This window comes from Lotus japonicus, chromosome 1, assembly GCF_012489685.1.
Source record: "Lotus japonicus ecotype B-129 chromosome 1, LjGifu_v1.2".
Classification (NCBI taxonomy): Eukaryota; Viridiplantae; Streptophyta; class Magnoliopsida; order Fabales; family Fabaceae; genus Lotus; species Lotus japonicus.
Genome location: NC_080041.1, coordinates 36,492,382 through 36,505,861, shown reverse-complemented (window position 1 = coordinate 36,505,861; position 13,480 = coordinate 36,492,382). Strand labels below are relative to the sequence as shown.

Sequence of the window (13,480 nt, the reverse complement as noted above, 5' to 3'; positions counted from 1 at the left end):
AATTAATTTTTAGTCAAAATTGAGCAATAATTCTTCTACTATCTGTTTTATTATTTAAATAGTCTAAATTGTTTTTAATTCTTGACTTATTTATAACATAATAAAATACAACATTATTGCTATTTAATAAATTTTAATTGTATTCAATTCATTTCCTTATTTATATAAAGCATATTAATAATTCTTATTTAAATTTAATAATCATGCATTTACTCCGTTTAAAAATGCACTAATTTGTGTTGAGTTTTTAGAAATTAATTACACATCAACATTCAGTCAAATACTCAATTAATTTTCCAATTTTTCATCCGAAAAAATATTCAATTAATTATAACAATAACTCTTATAATATTTAATTAGTTTTAATTATACCATTAATTACTTAATAAAAATGTGATCTTATTTTCCTTTTATGTATACAAAACATATTTTTTTTTAAAAATGTAATGTATCCCCATTGATTATTTTTAAAACAAAACTCATCTTTCTTTCCATTTTTATATACATAATGTAATTTATTAAAAAAAATCTGATGGAATTATACATTTCCATACACAAATTGAAGAATTAAATAATAACTATTTAAAAACAATAATCACGTATTCCCGGCTTTAAAATGACATGTAATTGAATTGAATTATGTAAAATTCATTGCACATTATTACTCAGTAAAAAAATCAATTAATTATGCCAATAATACTTAGTAAACATTACGTCCATTTATTTTTAAAAATTAATGATTCCAAATTTAATGCAGTACTAACATTTTTTTTCAAATTTTCATTCGTCCAAATTAGTAGTTTTGTGTTATTTTCAAAAATTGAGGCTGAAACTTAAGGTTAATTAATAATATTTAAACAATAGAAAACGTATTATTTTAAAAAATTACACATTGTCCCCATTAATTATTTAATAAACATCTTATCTTTATTTCCATTTTTATATACAAAACGTTTTTTTTTTTGAAAATGAAATGTATATTATTAATAGAAGTGCTTGAGTCAATAGCAACTCAAGGCGAGAACCAAATACAATCTAAACTGAACTCGAACGACCTATGAACAAGCTGGCCGATTAAAAAATAATACCACCACCATCCCACAGAATGACATAAACGAAATCCCAAGATAGAGCCTCATTAAAACCTTGCTAGGCAAAACCCAGTGGGAAAATCCTAGCAAGGAAAAAGAGTACTACAATCTTGAGATAGCCTGTAACGACCTAAATTTTTCCCTCAACTAGAAATAATAGGAGTATTTTAATTAGTATTATTATTAATGCAATTATTATAAATAATTAAAATAAATAATCAAGTCCTAGAAGTTCTAGAGAATTCAAAGGATAAAGATGAGAATAAAAAATTATTTCAGGAAGGACTAAACTGCAAACTGACTTAACTCTTAAGGACCAAAGTTAATAACCGACCTATTCTATAGGGACCTAACTGTGACATCAGAAATAGTTTTAATTCAAATTCAGGTCCCTGGTTTTGTCTATAAATACCACCACGAAGTTCAAGTTCAAACCAGCTCAAATTAGAGCAACCCAAGCCTTGAAACTTGGCATAAACCTTCTCCTCCACCCCCTGAAGCCTCAGCCACCACCCTCAGCCACCAACAATCACCACAGAGACGGTGGTTAACGGCCAAAATTCCAGTCACGGCCAAACCTTGCATAATCGAGTTCCAGACCAATTCACCTCCCAATTCTTGTTCCATTAGCTTCCTTAAGTCCATTAGAGTGTGAACCAATCCAGAACCAAGCTCAAATTGCCCTGAAATAGCCCAACCGAGCTCAAGAAGTTCTGAAACTTTGAGCTCTCGGTTCTCCCTCAAATCTCCATCAATTTTGTCGAATCAAGAGTCTATCTTGCTTAGAATTTCACCAGGAAACTATTAGTGCAAGAAGTTTGAAGCTTGGAGGTCTAGTTTGTGAGCTGCCATTGTTGACCGGAGAAAGCTTCATAGAGCTTGTCGTGTTGGCCAATCCAGAGACCTTCTGAGCTACCCACTTACACCATTGAGTTCCTGGGAGTGAGAGGATCCTTTTCCAACCAGTTTCCACCCTCAACTCCACCCTCTCACCGGAGCTCCGCCGCCAACCACCACCTTCTCCGGCGGGATCACCGGAAAACTTCCCAGAACTTGGAAAAATTCATATTTTCTGAATCCTTGCACTATAAGGAGTCCATACACGCGATCGGTTTTGAATTTCACTAAGGTTTGATACGGTTTCGGAAAAAAAAAAAAAAAAGACGGTACGTAACTTTGCGGATTTATAATTCATTATCCGTGACGAGTTAATACGAAATGGGACTTGATTATGATTCATGGGATTAAAATGAACATTTAGAAAGAAACGGAATGAATTTTGGAGATCCATAACAAAAGTTATGAATTTTTCAAGTTTAAGCTAAATAATTAATAATTAATTAATTCCTTGGATATTATGGTCGGCTCTGCCGCCTTATCCACCAATGGTCGGCTCTGCCGCCTATCGAAAATGCATGGTCGGCTATGCCGCCTTATAAGTTATATAATGATGGTCGGCTAAGCCGCCTGATTTTAAAGCTATATAACGATGGACGACCTTGCCGCCTAATTATTTAAAAAAAACCGGATATTAAAGAATAACATGGAATTTTATAACCTTAAGGTGAGAAGTGACTAAAGTGATGTACGACATTATTATTGCAGATAATCGATCGGAGGATTTTTCGAAGAAAGGTAAGGGGGGGAGAATGCTCAACTCATGAGGGAGTATAGTGTGAATAAATAGGTGTTGGACCTCCCTTGGGTCCCTAATTGTTTTTAAAAAATGATTATTTCAAACGAGATTTATTCCTGAGAATTGATTCGAAGAAGGAGCCTCCGAATCTTTTCCTAAACATTTTTTTGAGGCATCCCGATTTTTAAAAGAAAATATTAATTGATCAATTCTCAGAATATTTCCAGGAGATTTTTTTTAATGGCTTGCAGATACTCTATGAGCAGGAAAGGTCAGTGGCCCCAACTGGACAGTCAAGGCCAGGCTGTGCCATTGGGTAACGCTGTGAGATCTAGGGGATACCGTAAGGGTTGCGGTCCTTGGGGTGTGGTTAGGTGGGACCTACCAACAGGTGATGATGAGGTTTGTCCCATCCGGAACCTAATTCACACTGCAGGCCCTCCGAGGATCATCTTGCCGAGCGGCTTCTCGGTGACTTTCCTGGAGAATGTTGGGCCCACATCCTCGTCTAGAGTGTGTTGAAATCTTGGATGATTTTGTTGGATGCGCTATTACTTTTTACTGGATTTACTTGCTTATTTATTTTACACTGTTTCTCCTGTTTGAGTGTGTTGGATTGCTTCTCACCCCTCTTGTTCTCTGGTTTTCTTGTTTTGGTTGGTTGTTCTAATTGAACAACTTAGGGACGGAGATCGAGGAGAAAGAACTAGAATGAAAAAAAGTGACCAAGGCAGGAAGAGCCGTAAATAGTTGTGAATATACGAGAGTGTTCGAGTAGAATAAAGACCAGCCGATGGAAGAAGACGTGTGCGACTGGACTCGTACTCTATCAGACTGTAAAATAAGTATGAAAGCAGTGGGTTTTTTTTTGTAATTAAGTTTGTCAAAGTTATCGGGAAAGATTCAGAGGAGTCCATGCGAGACTCTGTGACGTCTTGTCTAAGGAAAGGATCGGAATTGCTTTTAATGACGCTTAGCGCGGCTAACTTTCCTGGAGACATTCTCAGACTATCAATTGGACATCGATGAATTCTGACCCAAAGGTCTTGTACTTCTTCAAAGTTCATCAATAAAAGTGTTGTTCTCTGAAGATATTCTTATTTTATAGTTAGGTAGGGTGTGAGTTTGGTCGTCACATAGCCAGTCTGTATCTGAGTTCAATGATATTACATCCTTAAGCTCAATGCATTAAATCAATCACCAAAACGAGCAACAACATGAACCTTATTAATCACCAAAACCAGCAACAGCATCTATAAAAAACCTTCCATATTCGCACCAGCAGTAACTATCAGTAGCTGTTTTATTTTAACGGCAACAACATGTGGATTATGACAGCAACAACAGCATATTTCTTTTGATACAAAACGTTTTTTAATGCCTGGTGGGAGTATAAATATTCATACACAAATTAAAGAATTAATTAATTACAATATTTAAAAACAATAATCATGTATTAATATCTTGAAAGCAAACATTTAATTGAATTGAATTATAAGGAATTTATTATACATTAATAAAAAGTCAAAATTTCAATTAGTTATACCATTAATGCTCAGCTAACATAAAGTTCATCAATTTTTTTTAAAATTAATGATTATAAATTTAATGCATTAATAACGGTCATTTATTTAAAAAAAATCGTTAGTCCAAATAAGTTTTAATTCCTTAATTACGTCAATTTATATTTTTACAATTCATGATTCCAAAATTAATGTTATGATTGCAATGAATTCTAAAAGTCTATAAACTAAAAAAATACCTTTCAAATTTCTTTAATAAATGTGTTATGCATGTTAGTACGGGTTTAATACAATAATGCTGAAAATTATCGTGCTTGAATATATACATTAATTATGTTTTAAACTACTTAAAATTCTAAATTTGAAATTTGAATTATAATTATCAATAAACAGTTACATTTACTTTTTCAAAATTGTATTAAAGGAACCGATTGAAAACCCATGAAACCTTAATTTAGTACGAAGTTAATGACAATTACTTACCTTTATTCGTTTCCATGTAGAAACCTTTAATCTATGTCTTCTAATAAATTCAGCATGTTACTACACCCACCATTATGCTAAAAAATTCAGAAATTCATTCTCTTCGCCTAAAACGTGTTTCTCACAAAGAAAAAGTCTCTATCTATCCCTAATGTATTCCCATTTTCTGCTTCTCCAACTATACCCACATTGGAAGATCAAGAGTACATTGATGCAATCAAATAAGCAAGTGAATGTAATGGTGAACAAGGGCTATGACATAAATTAAGAAGGGTATTTGCTTAAATTCTCATAACAACTACTGTGAGCAGCCCATATAAAATATGGAATAACACTTGGAAACTGTTGGCTGAGAGCATCAAACATGAATATCACAGAACTCTTAAGCAATCAGGTATGATTCCAACTTTTGTTATTATTTGATCGACCCACTTTGTAATTACATTTAATCTATTATCATCTTTTACAAATTTGATAATAGAAGAGTCTGACTTGAAGAAACTTTCTCTTCTACAAATTGACAATCTTCTTCAATCTAATGGGAAGTCTGTCAAAGAATTTACAGGTTTCTCAAATGTTAATTTATCCGAAGTTAATCACTTCACTATATAAATAATTTTGTAGTCGAATAAATTCTGGATGACGGCGATATCCATGAGATATCACAAATTGACACAATTTATTATAATGTCCTTCAGGTTTTAGTTTTGGCGTTCGCTTGGCAATGGTTTTTTTTATTGCTTTTATTTGTTTTCTATGTACCTTTTTTTCTACACTTCTTCTTCATGTAATAGACGAAGGTTTTTGATTTATTAAATTTTTATCTTCCACCACACCGTTACGAAGAAATAATCATTCACGCACACCTACTTCAAGCGTATAGAAACATATTACCATGTGAATAAAAAAATATAAAATTATTCAAACAAGTGATTAAAGTTCAAACCTTTTCACCTAACAAATGCAAACAAAGAGGATTAAAAAAAAGATAATAATATAGTCATATAACTTAGTCAATCCAATCAATACCTAAAAAAATCAAATTGAAAGATCAAAATAATGTCAAATAATAATAAGTTAGTTTTTAATAATTTTAGGCAATTAATACTATTAATTTTATCATGTTAGTAAATGTGAAATTCAAAAAAAAAACACTTTCATAATTTGAAAACAACTTTGATTGTGAACTAATAAAAAAACTCTTACTTGAGTTTTTACTTGAGTTTTAGGTCACTGTACCCATGTTGAGACATGTTATTCCTCAACTTTATATATATATATATATATATATATATATATATATATATATATCTTTCGTTTTCGATAAAAAAAACTCTTACTTGGAAATTTACAAAATTAATGCTTTTCAAATTAATACAAATCAATAAATATGGAAAAAGTTAATGGTGAGACTAACAAAAATCAATAATTATGAAAATAAAGTTACAAATCTTCCAAAACAAAATTCAAAAATAAGAAATAAAGCATTCATTTATTGAAAAATTTCGACATTCACAAATTATTGCAATAATAATTATACCAAATTTTCATCCATAATTTTTGTTTATTTAGTCTTTTAATTATGGAAAAACTTTACAAAACTTCCATTCATTGATAAATTCCAACGTTCTTTAATAATGGTAATGTATAGGGTAATTTAATTAATTCAAATTAAAAAATGCATTGCCCTGAAATAATTAATCCATATTAAATTTACATTTTTAAACCATAATTTCCTTCAAAATAGTCATTCAATTTAATGATTCTTATCAACACAGAAAATTAAGGCTTAATCCTCATATTAGTCCTGTCTTTGTGTCGCCGTCTGAACCAGGTCCCTGACCGGAAAAATTTGTGGATTAAATCCCTCTATTTTAAAAACGTATGAAGCCAGTCCTCGCCGAAGCGTGCTGACTGTGTAAATAAAGATGACATGGCACTAAAAAAATAAAAAATTTTAAAATAAAAAATAAGGTTTAATTAACATAAATTAACTATTTCTAATCCTAACCCTAACTTAATTACCCAAATCTAATTAACCCCAAATCAAAATCCCCAAATCAGAACCAACCAGAGAGATCTTCACGTTCCAGTCTCATCTTCTTCCTCAGGTTCCTTGTTCCAGTTCCAGTTTCACCTGCAACCCTCCCTCACCTCTTCCAAAACAAAGCTTCTAAACCATCCCTCCATCACCTGCAAACCACCCCTGAAACCCACCCCCACCCAGAACCCATCGCAACCCACCCCACCCTCACCTGCAACCCGCAACAGAAACCCACCCCCATCCCCACCCTCGATCTGGCTTGCTTGCTTCCTTCTCCCTCCACCCCTGAAACCATAAGAATATCGAAGAGGAAAGAGAGGATGTTGATGATCGGACCAGGAAGAGCGGAAGAAACAAGCCAAGCAAACCTATGAGTCTCTCTACGCGACCGACTTTGTGGATTTTGGCGCGAGGGGAGAAATCGACGGATACTTCATCACCAGAGCTTGAATCCATGGCGGAATGGGATGGTGAAGAACTTCCGAGTGTTTCTTTTTATAGAGAAGGAAGAAGTGGGCAATAATGTTATGGGCAGAAGATTGGGACGTGGTGGGGGAAGTGAGAGGAGAGGAGAAGAAGATCATCAGGAGAGGAGAAGAAGAGGAAGAACAGATGAACCCTAATTTCAATTGAGGCAATTGGGAATTGGGTTAATTTGGGGGAGAGAATTAGGATAAGTTTGGGGGAATTAAGATCAGATTAAGTTTAATTAGGTTAATTATGTGTTTATTATATTAAGTTATATTATTTTTTTATTTTTTTATTTTTTAAGTGCCACGTCACCTTTATTTAAACAGTCAGCATGCCACTTCATCCCTCGCCGGAGCTCTGGCTCCAAACATTTTTGAACAAGAGGGATTGATGCCACAAATTTTTCCGGTCAGGGACCTGGTTCAGACGGCGAAACAAAGACAGAGACTAATTTGAGGATTAAGCCGAAAATTAAAAAGTTTAACAGGCGTAAATAATGTCTACTAATAATTTATTTTTTTAAAGATACTAATAATTTAAGGCATTTAATACTAATAATTTCAGCATTTTACTAAATTTGAAATAAAAAACATCTAGAATTTGAATCAATTTTAATAATGACATTGAAATAGATTTTTCTTACTTGAAAATTTTTCAAAATATATGTTTCTCAAATAAATACAAATAAAAAATAAATAAATAAATCATAATTAAAACAGTCATCAATAAATACAAATACAAAATAAATGAAAAATCATAATTAAAACATTCATCAATATAGATAAATTGGCATTAAATCAGCCACAAATTAAAAATAGATAATCCACAAATTATTATAGATTTTAGGATTGTGTTTTTATTATTCTTTTCAGCCAATACAGTTGTGTTCATAGTATATATACAAAGTTACATCAATTTGAATCTTAGGTAAAAAATGGAAATAATCACTTAATGAATGACATTGATTATAATTTTAAACTTAAAATGAATAAAAGGAAACTATATCAAAATAATAAGACATAATAAGCAATTAATTCACTAAATCAACATAAATATAAGAATAAAAATTTAAATTCGCACATAATTGACCCTTCTCAATTTGTAAGGACAAACAATACACGCAGAGTGTGGGCTAAGCATTTTAGAACATTTTGAAAAATTAATCAACAAAGGATTAGTATATGACTTTGAAAATTTTTTCGTATGGCATAATTTCCAAGGTATAAGTGCATCTAGACATCAATATAAGATACACTTGTAGACTACAACAAAGATATTTAAATATAATGAAAGTATGGTTCCTTTGCATGAGCTGAAGTTTGATAACGTGCGTGATGTTCTTAACCATTACTTCGATGAGAGATACTTGATTAGTAAGTAAATCCCTTGATTTAAATAATTTCACGTAAGTTGTCACTTGCAAGCATTTACATTAACATGAAAGCATATATCATTGGAGAAATTACGCACGTCGGAAACTATCAAGGATATGAGCAGAACGGAATGGCGAAGAATTTCAGAGACATTGAAATCGAATCCTAAGGGTAAGTTTGCTTTTATCATAATAAAACGGAAAAACAAAGGATTTTTAAATGCCGAGAAAAAAAATTGACTGACAATTATTGATTATTTTTCCAGGAAAAAAATTTAAATATATTGTTGTTATCATATTACTTGGAGTAGTAACAAGGCATCAAGATACATGTAATAAATTTGATCTATATTCTAAAATAAACTTTTGTATAAAACACCAACATGTTCAATATGTAAATAACACCCGACCACTAAAAAAATCTTTAAGGGAATATCAGTTAGTTGCTAAGTTGTCCGTACAAAATATTTCATAATCGTTTGAACAAGATTTAATGACAATTCCAACTAATATTTATTAACTTTGCAGGTTATTTGAGTGTGACGCAGTTCCTACCAAATAATGACGTGCTGATTGAAAACTTAAAAGTTACTGAAGAAGATGAGTTTCTCAAGCTGTTTCCACGCACAAACATTAAAAATTTGGTTGCTTGCAAAGATCAATATGTTTTTCTCACTTTTAATTTAATTTAAGACATGTTAGTATTAAGTCAAAATTTCATTTAATTATTTCATTAACTCTTATATTACTTAATTAGTTTTAATTATACAATTAATTATGTAAAAAACCAGAGCAAGTTTCCTTTTTCACTACAAAACGTATTTTTTTTAAATAAAAATAACTAATGGGGATATAATTTTCGAATGACAAGATAAAAAATTAAATAACCAGTAATTAAAATTAATAATCACGTATTTAATGCTTTTAAAAATGAATTAAATTGTCCTTGTGGGATAGCTCAAGTGGTAGGAGCTAGGGACATATGGATTGGGTAGGGGGAGGTCAAGGAATCGATTTCAGACGGGTGCAATTTAACTTTCGATGTACAAAAAAAAAGAATTAAATTGAAATGAATTATGAAAAATTTATTACACAATAATACTCAATCAAAATTTCAAATAATTATAGCATTGACTCTTACACACTATAATTAGTTTTAATTAATTTTAATTATGAAACTTTTTTAAAATTAATTTTAATTGTGAAAATTATAACAAGAAAATAGGTGTCAGCATTAATCGAATCATTAACCATACACTTCTTTTCCATTCATTTATTTTTTTTAAATTAATGATTGCAAATTTAAGGCATTACTTACGTTCATTTATTGTTAAAAATTCATTCTTCCAAATTTGTTTCAATTATGTAATTACGTTTATTTATTTTTTACAATTAATAATTTAAATTTCACAAAATGATTGGAAAATATTTTAATTCAATTACTCCTATTTATTATTACAGCGTACAATATTCATTGTGTATGCTGCAATCGATTGATGAAATTGTGAGCACTGATGATTGGTTTCACCATGACTGCAAAAGTTACGGGATAACATCCTCTGACAAAGCACTTTATTACTATTCGAAATGTAACATGCACATAAATGCATTAATTACGTTCATTTATTGTTAAATATTCATTATTCCAAATTAGTTTCAATTCTGTAATTACATTTATTTATTTTTTACAATTAATAATTTAAATTTCACAAAATGATTGGAAAATATTTTAATTACATTACTCCTATTTATTATTACAGCGTACAATATTTATTGTGTATGTTGCGATCAATTGAGGAAAGTGTGAGCACTGATGATTGGTTTCACCATGACTGCAAAAGTTAAGGGGTAGCATCCTCTAACGAAACACTTTATTACTATTCGAAATGTAACATGCACATAAATCCTACCACACGGTAAACTCCAATTATCATAATTTAATTAATTTGATTTATATTCAATTTATTTATTTATTTATTTACATTTACATTAGGTACAAGATGTTAATTAATGTTGTTGATAATGCTGAATCTGCAACTTTGACAATATTTTATCGCGATGGTTGTGTTATGCTCCATAAAACAAGCAACACAATACTGGAAAAAATGAAAAAGGTAAACATGTACATGTAAATAAAACTACTTTTTAATTTCACAATCAATTGATAAGATATCTATTTTTTCATTTTATTTTTAATTAATCTAGAACGGCTGCATGGAACAGCCCCCAAAGAAATAAGTGATTTAGTGCACAAACAAATTCTGTTCAAGGTTGAAGGGAATGACAACTTCAAAATTGAGTTTAAATCAGCATTTAACGTACTCAAAATTTTCAAAGTTTAAATTTCATATTCTAATTGCTAAATCTTTATAACTACACTTTTGAATTTGTCCACCAAATATTTTATGAGACTATAATCATTTATCTTTATTGTGAAAATAGCAGGATTTAGAACTTGTCGTTGGGAGCTCTAAGGTTTAATGCTCAACTGATGATGTCATTTAACAATAAGGAGCATTTTCACGTTTTAAGTGTAACCTCAAGTTTTTTTTTCGGCTACGAGAGCTTTACACCACAGTGGTACATTTCCCCTATTTGAAAGTTTTGTCAGTTTATTTTTAATTTTGTTCTATTTTCACATATCAATCTCATATATTTGCGTCTAAAACACCATGCTTTGCAGCAATAACTACGCCAACAATGGTCTATTTGTTTTGCTAAAAAACTTTATACATCAATCAAAACGAAACAAAACACAAATGTACAAAAAAACAACAAAAACTAAACCACGTTACTCTAATTACCCAATAAAATTAAGCAATATTTGATCAGCAAATTTTAAACTTACATTCAAATTAAATTCCCCCGTGCAAGGCACGGGTCATATACTAGTTTGTATTTATTTATCATTTATATATAAAAAAAATCCATATATTCAAAATAAATTTTAATATATTCATAGTTATGCCCTCGTGCAACAGTGCGGGTAACAATACTAGTAAGTTATGTTATGGAGTTTGATTTTAGTAAATGTTGCTCAAAACAATCAAATCCTCATATTTTTAAGTTGAGTTGCATATACACACATGGTGTGGGACTCTAACCCGAAAAATTTTTCATGTTGAATATACAATATATTATGGGCTTAAAGTTGCTTAAAATTAATTTTAAGTTATGTGCTATTTAGAAATCCTAAAATAAAAGACCCGTGGAGTTTTATAAGGGTGATTTTGCATACACATGATCCCCCTTGTAAACTTTAGTAGCTTAATATAGAGAGGATTCCCTCAACCACCCTTCCATCTGAAACATGGCCATGTCGTCTGAAACATGTTGTAGAAGTGTGAATATGTGCGATCATGTTTCCTACCTAGCAACTGCCGACCGTGTCATGAAATAACGGTTTGTCCACATGGGGAGGGCATTAGAAAATTAGTTAAAAATAACTATTTAACGTAAAACAAGTTTCACAATAAAATTTATTTTGCTTTCAAAACTGAACTTATCAAAGTTAAAGTTTCAGTCCTAAAAAAAAAGTTTCAGGGAAAGAAAATACAACTCTGGAATAATTCCAGAAATATTTTTACTAGTATATTTTTTAGACAGGTGTTATTTTATTTTATTTGAACATATTTTTTATCTGATTATTCATTGTAGTTTTAGTGAATGCTTATTTGTTGCTGTTTTGCTGTTAATCTTGAGTTTATAGAAACAGTTATGTTTGACAAGTTTATGAAATAACCATATGTTCATCTAAATGTTGAAAAGTTTGTTACCTTTAAGGTTTCAAATTAAAATCTTGTGTGCAAAAAAAACATGTTGGAAGAGCTTTGGCTTCTAAGTGTATGTTTAGAAGAATTGAATTTTGATTGGACTAAGCCGGTCAAATCACTAGAAAATGTGTTGATTGAAGAGAAAGCGATGTAACTCTTTTCCGCAAAGGAAGCTTTCTCATCCGGAGAAGATTTCCGTAATCAGCTCTGCGTCTTATTTTGGAGCTTAATCCAGTGGGGCCGACCACCGTTACTAAAGCTCAGGAGGGGACCTTGTGAAGACACTCTAATGCCCAAGTTAGTGGCTGAGGAGTGGGAAAAAACTCTAAGACATGGAGAATAGAATGCGTATCTAACTCCATTTTACCTTGGCCTTTTATACCCGTTCGTAGGTTAGGGGTAGTCTAGAAAGGCGCAATAAGCGCCTAGGGCCCGAGTGAGTATGGAACGTTGGATCTTCCTGTGCCTCTAGTTGTTTGTAGTGATCCAACAACCGGGGGTTCCTCGTTAGTGGGACTAGGTCTTGAGCGTCACGCCTACTCCCCGCAACTAGGCCATAGAGTCAGCAATGGGATATGTGAGGTGATAAGGATCTTCCATTCATCGTGAGCCTGGTCGGCTTCAAACTTGACCGGGTGACAAGGCAGGGCGATCAACCCAGGGGGTGATCGGCTGGGGAGTCTTCAGGCTCTAGTCCACAAAGATTGTGGGGCTTGAACTAAAAGGTATTGAATTCGGAATCATTGTTCGACTTTGAATCTCCTCCCAGAATAGTAGTCCTTAGCTCTGGTTCATAAGGACTGTGAGGCTTGAGTTATGCTAATATCATATCCTACAGTTAGCATACTAAGCGGTAAAGGACTATTCAATGAGTTTTTCCATTTATAAGAGTTGAGATTCAAATCTCAAACTACTTTCTTAGGGACGAAGTGCTGAACCACTACGTCAACCCACCCACTTGGTTATTCTTGCACATTTTGAATCACACTTTTTTTTTCTCATTTAGTAAACTATATACTTAAATGAAAGTTTTAATTGGAAGCTTAATTGTAGAGTTCGATAGTGCTCGCGTCATTATGATCATCAA

At 31.7% G+C, this 13,480-nt stretch overlaps 1 long non-coding RNA gene across 1 annotated transcript; it reads left to right on the top strand.

Moving 5' to 3' along the window:
* Positions 1-1,412: 1,412 nt before the first annotated feature.
* Positions 1,413-3,817, top strand: LOC130734580 (uncharacterized). Its single transcript, XR_009018004.1, has 3 exons — positions 1,413-2,257; positions 2,697-2,726; positions 3,411-3,817. It is a non-coding gene; the product is annotated as an uncharacterized LOC130734580 (long non-coding RNA).
* Positions 3,818-13,480: the final 9,663 nt, after the last annotated feature.